Below are 5692 nucleotides of genomic sequence, written 5' to 3' on the forward strand. Positions count from 1 at the left end.
CATACTTGTTTATTTGAAAAATAGTGTTAACTTCCTCCCAGAGATGCTATTATAGCTAGTTAATTCAACTAGCTATTAGTAAAGGTCTTTCTCTCTAAGATTAGCTAATTTTCATGGTTCAGGAGAATTTTTATCATTTTTATAAAAGCTAAACATTTAGAGGAAACATCATGAGGTGAGATAACTTTTTTAACTTCAATTTAATGTGTTCTGTAAAGACTCTTACCCTCCCTTCCATCCCTTCTAGGGATCTAGTGTGGAAGGAAAAGGTTATAGCACATACTCAATCCAATTGCTAAATTATGAACTCTAGACTAAAACTATCTGTGTTCAAATTTTGGCTCCACCAACCTGAGCAAGTTATTTAAATTTTCTAAAGTTCTTTATCTATAAAGTGTATAAATATACTTTATAAATACATACATTATCTGTAAAGTATACAGTATAAACCTCTTAAGCATCTGTGAGAACTAAATGAGAAAATGTTTCCAAAGGGACTAGCATTCAGTAAACATTAACTATTATTTCATTGTTATTTGTAACTTGTCCATACTCATTCCCCATCTAAGAACTTAAGAAGAATAAATCATAGCTTAACCAAATATCTGAGAGAATATATACTAGATACCTCAGACTCTATCTTCACTCTCATTAACCCAGTGTGAAAACCAGAGAGGAGCATAGTTTATCAGACCAAAGACCAGACATATACTCCAACTTTTCCCATATTTTGTCTTGTCTCTCTTCTTTAGTATAACCCCTTTCTTATGTTTGGTTCAGTTCAGTTCAGTCGCTCAGTCGTATCCGACTCTTTGCAACCCCATGAACTGCAGCATGTCAGGCCTCCTTGTCCATCACCAATTCCTGGAGCCTACCCAAACTCATGTCCATTGAGTCAGTGACGCCATCCAACCATCTCATCCTCTGTCATCCCCTTCTCCTCCTGCCCTCAATCTTTCCCAGCATCAGGGTCTTTTCAAATGAGTCAGCTCTTTGCATCAGGTGGCCAAAGTATTGGGGTTTCAGCTTCAACATCCATCCTTCCAATGAACACCCAGGACTGATCTCCTTTAGGATGGACTGGTTGGATTCACCCTGGTCCAATTTGTTACTGGAGATAAATTCCTCAGTGAATGGTTCTGTTCCCTGTGAATTTGAGGTTCTTGATATCTCATCACAGAAAGAATTGAATGAGACACAAAATGACATGTAAGAAGTGGATTTATTTAGAGAGAAACACACTCCATAGACAGAATATGGGCCATCTCAGAATGCAAGAGACCCCAAAATATGGCATAGTTTTGTGGTATGCTGCTGCTGCTGCTAAGTCACTTCAGTCGGGTCTGACTCTGTGCGATCCCATCCCTGGGATTCTCCAGGCAAGAACACTGGAGTGGGTTGCCATTTCCTTCTCCAATGCATAAAAGTGAAAAGTGAAAGTGAAGTCGTTCAGTCATGTCTGACTGTTCGCGACCCCATGGACTGCAGCCTACCAGGCTTCTCCGTCCATGGGATTTTCCAGGCAAGAGTACTGGAGTGGGGTACCATTGCCTTCTCCGAGTTTTGTGGTATAGGCTGGGTTATTTTATAGGGTAATTTCACTATTCCACTTATTTTGGGGGGGAAGGGGTGCAGATTTCCAGGAACTGGGCCACCACCCACATTTTGGTCTTTCATGGTTAGCCTCAGAACTGTCATGGGACTGGTGAATGTGTCATTTAGGGTGCTAGTATATTACAAAGTGCCTGATTATATGATGAGGCTCAAGGTTTATTGCAAGTCAAATATTCCACCATCTTGAACATGGTTTGTTCTAACCAGTGTTGCCATGTCCTTTGGCTATGTCATTCTTTGAGAGATTGTGTCCTGTCCCCTTTCCTTCTGTTTCAGTCCCCTTTCAGCTGTTATTCCTGCTTGTCTAAGATGATTTGCCATTGCTCTCTTTGTTTCTTCTCATTCTTGGCCATCTACTGAGAATGAAGCTGCCAGGCTGATTCTTCTGATCTTCTGTGATGCAAACTCAAAAGGAAAGAGGTGGAAATTAAAAAAAGAAGCAAAATCCCAACCAAACAACCACAAAATTATAGTGCTCAGACTGGCTCAGAGGAAAGAGCCTCAGGGAGTTTTGGGAGTAAGAAGCATGAGAGCAACTACCACATTAAAAGCAAAAACAGAAAAGGATTTAAGAGGCAATACATTGGGCCTCTGTTCTCTTTGTGGCATTCTAGAAATAGAGATAGGGGAATTTAGTAATTTGGAAATACATTTTTGGTTTCAAATCTATAACACTTGAAACTGGACAACATGGCCTATGGCTTTATAACAACTTCCTAAGCTAACAATTACCTAAGTGTATGACTGAAATTTATTATAAAGTATGGGAGGAAAATTTGTGGGCATATTTGTAGTGGTGTACTATCAAAATTCTTTCTTCTCATGTTGACTAGATAGCTTAAGCCTTGGGTTCCACTAAGACAATCAATGAATCTATTCAATCAGCCTTAAACAACTGCATTCATTGAGTCACATTATCCACCTGCATTTGTAATTTTTCCTACACATTTAAAAATACTTACTAGTTCTCTTATTTTATATTTTGTGTGTGTATTAGTAGCTCAGTTGTGTCCTACTCTTTGTGACCCCATGGACTGTAGCCTGCCAAGCTCCTCCGTCCATGGAATTCCCCAGGCAAGAACACTAGAATGGGTGACCATTCCATTCTCCAGGGGATCTTCCCCATCCAGGGATTGAACCCAGATCTCCCACATTGCAGGTAGATTCTTAACCACCTGAGCCACCAGGGAAGCCCATTTTATATTTTATCTGACATGTTTCTGCCTCTCTGTCTTCAGGAGAATCTTTAAATTCACAAACACTTTGTGAAAATTATATTTTTGTTACTTAATTCAAGCTCTTATGCCAGATGCATGATGTTCTTGCTTAGTCGCTCAGTCACATCCAACTGTTTGCGACCCTGGGACTGTAGCCCACCAGGCTTCTCTGTCTAAGGAACTGTCCAGGCAAGAATGCTGGAGTGGGTTGCCATTTCCTACTCCAGGGGATCTTCCTGACCCAGGGATCGAACCCGCATCTTTTGCATCTCCTGCATTGGCAGGCAGATTCTTTACCACTAGTGTCACCAATAAGCTCAAACAAACCTAAACATTGAAATTTGGAGCAGAGAAAGGTTTGTTGCAAGGCCACGCAAAGAGAGAGGGTGGCTTATGCTAAAAAAAAAAAAAAAAAGGAACATTCTGATGTTTGTTTTTTTAGGAGAAGTTTTTAATAGCAAATATCTGGGGTAAGGGTTGTAATGTGTGTGATTCTCTTCTGATTGGTTGGTGGTGAGGTAACAGGGTGGTGCTCCAGGAATCTTGTGCTTAGTCTGGAGTTACCATCCTCCACTCGGGTGAAGACTTTAGTTCTAGGCAAAAGAACTGAATGATACTGCTATATATTTTCCTTGAGAAGGAACCAAGATCCTGCCTCAAAGCTGCAGTATTGTTTCTTGGCCGCTCCTCCCTTATTTCTGCCTTCACTCCCTTCCCTGATTAGCAACTGTCTGAATCTGCCCTATGGAACTCAGAAAAGGTCAGTGAGGCTGAATGAGGTCTATTTCTTACCAATAGGAAATGAGGAATAAGGAAAGGATTTGTACTGGGGAGGGCACCGCAGGGTCCTGCTCAGTTTCATATTCCCGCAGCGATCATTGTTAGCCTTTGGGGTCTTAAGAATGAATGGTCCCTAAGAAACAAAAACAGAGTAAATATGTGTCACAGAAGGGAAAGGGGCAGGGCACAACTTTTGAAAGAATGATGTTGTCCAAGGACACAACATAAACTGATTAAAATCAAATGGGCCCAAGATGGCAGACAAGTCGACTTTGATTAGAGCTCAGACAGTAAAGAATCTGCCTGCAATGTTGGAGACCTGGGTTTGATCCCTGGGTCGGGAAGATCCCCTGAGGAGGAAATGGCAACCTGCTCCGGTATTCTTCATTCTTGCCTGGAGAATCCCAAGGACAGAGAAGCTTGGCGGGCTACATTCCTTGGGGTGGCACAGAGTGTGGGACACGACTGAACGACTAACACTACTACTACTACTGAAAGCGACTCTCTGTGACCCCATGGACTGTACAGTCCATGGAATTCTCCAGGCCAGGATACTGGAGTGGGTAGCCTTTCCCTTCTCCACGGGATCTTCCCAAACCAGGGCTCGAACCCAGGTCTCCCGCACCGCAGGTGGATTCTTCACCAGCTGAGCCACAAAAGAAGCCCAACGACTAGAGGCACCACAACAGTTCCAAGGCACTGTCAAAAGGCCAACGAGTGGGCGGTTGCCCAATTCCTGGAAATCTCCACCCCTCCCCCCAAATTGCTGGAATAATCCTCCCACTCATTAGCACATGAAATTATCCAGTCCATAAAAACTAACCACACCACATTTCACAGCCACACTTGCCCTCTGAGATGGCCCACACTCTGCCTGTGGGGTGTCGCTTCTCTCTGAATCTGAATAAATCCACTTCTTATCTATCACTTGTCTCTCACTAAATTCTTTCTGTGATGAGACACTAAGACCCGAGCTTCATTAGGTCCTGAAACCAGGTACCATGCTTTTTGGCTGGGTTCTAGTCCCAGCACATGGGTTCAAGTCCCAGTCTGAGGTAAATGGTTTCAAATGTATCATTATATTAATTCCAGACTGGACTTCTCCTTCTCATTCTAGTGCTTTCCCCACAAATCCTGCAGGTTATCATCTTAAAACAACCTATCTATCATCTATCAACCTAAAATTTGACTGCTGAATTGTAGCAGAATATGTCACTACAAAATATGTCATTTTGGTGTAATGATTATTTTGCACTCAAGACAATTAAGAAAAATCAGAAAAAAAGAAAAGCTCTCTACCTTCCCCCTATTTTTCTAAGCAGGACATAAATTTATAAAACTGTTTCTCCCCCTCCTGGAAGGATAGAAGTTAATCACCAGAGGAAACTCGAGATCCTTATCAGTCCATAGACAAAACCTGAGAATCCTAAGTGAAAAATTTTACTGAATAGCCCTTATCTTCCATTAGCTTCCCCATATATTTACATTTATCTTCATATTTATCCTCATAATTTGTTCCTCTAGATACTCAATGTCCTCTTCCTCTGTCTTACCATTTTCCTAAAAAATTTATTGTTCTTTTGTTAAGGTGTCATACCAACCCAAGTTCTAACCACTCTTTTTGAGTTAGTCATCACTGAGTACTTTTATGCGTATGAACTGTGCATGTGTTAAAAACTTCTGTTTTTATTCTCTTACGAATAATCTCTTGTTTGTCTGATTTACAAGGCATCAGCCAATGAACCTAAGATAAGTAGGAGGAAAACAGTCCCTGTTCCCTGCCCCAAATCACCATGCTCATGCTTTAAAACCTCTGTTCGCTTTTTAATTACTGCTGCTGTTGATGTTGCTCAGTTGCTAAGTTGTTTCCAACTCTTTGTGACCCTGTGGACTGCAGCACGCCAGGCTCCCCTGCCCTTCACCGTCTCCCAGAGTTTCCTGAGATTCGGGTCCATCGAGTCATGTCCATGGATGCTCTCTAACCATCTCATCCTCTGTCGCCCTCTTCTCCTTTTGCCTTCAATCTTTCTCAGCATCAAAGTCTTTTCCAATGAGCCAGCTCTTCAAATCAGGTCACCAAA

This window comes from Cervus elaphus, chromosome 31, assembly GCF_910594005.1.
Source record: "Cervus elaphus chromosome 31, mCerEla1.1, whole genome shotgun sequence".
In the NCBI taxonomy this organism is placed as follows: domain Eukaryota; kingdom Metazoa; phylum Chordata; class Mammalia; order Artiodactyla; family Cervidae; genus Cervus; species Cervus elaphus.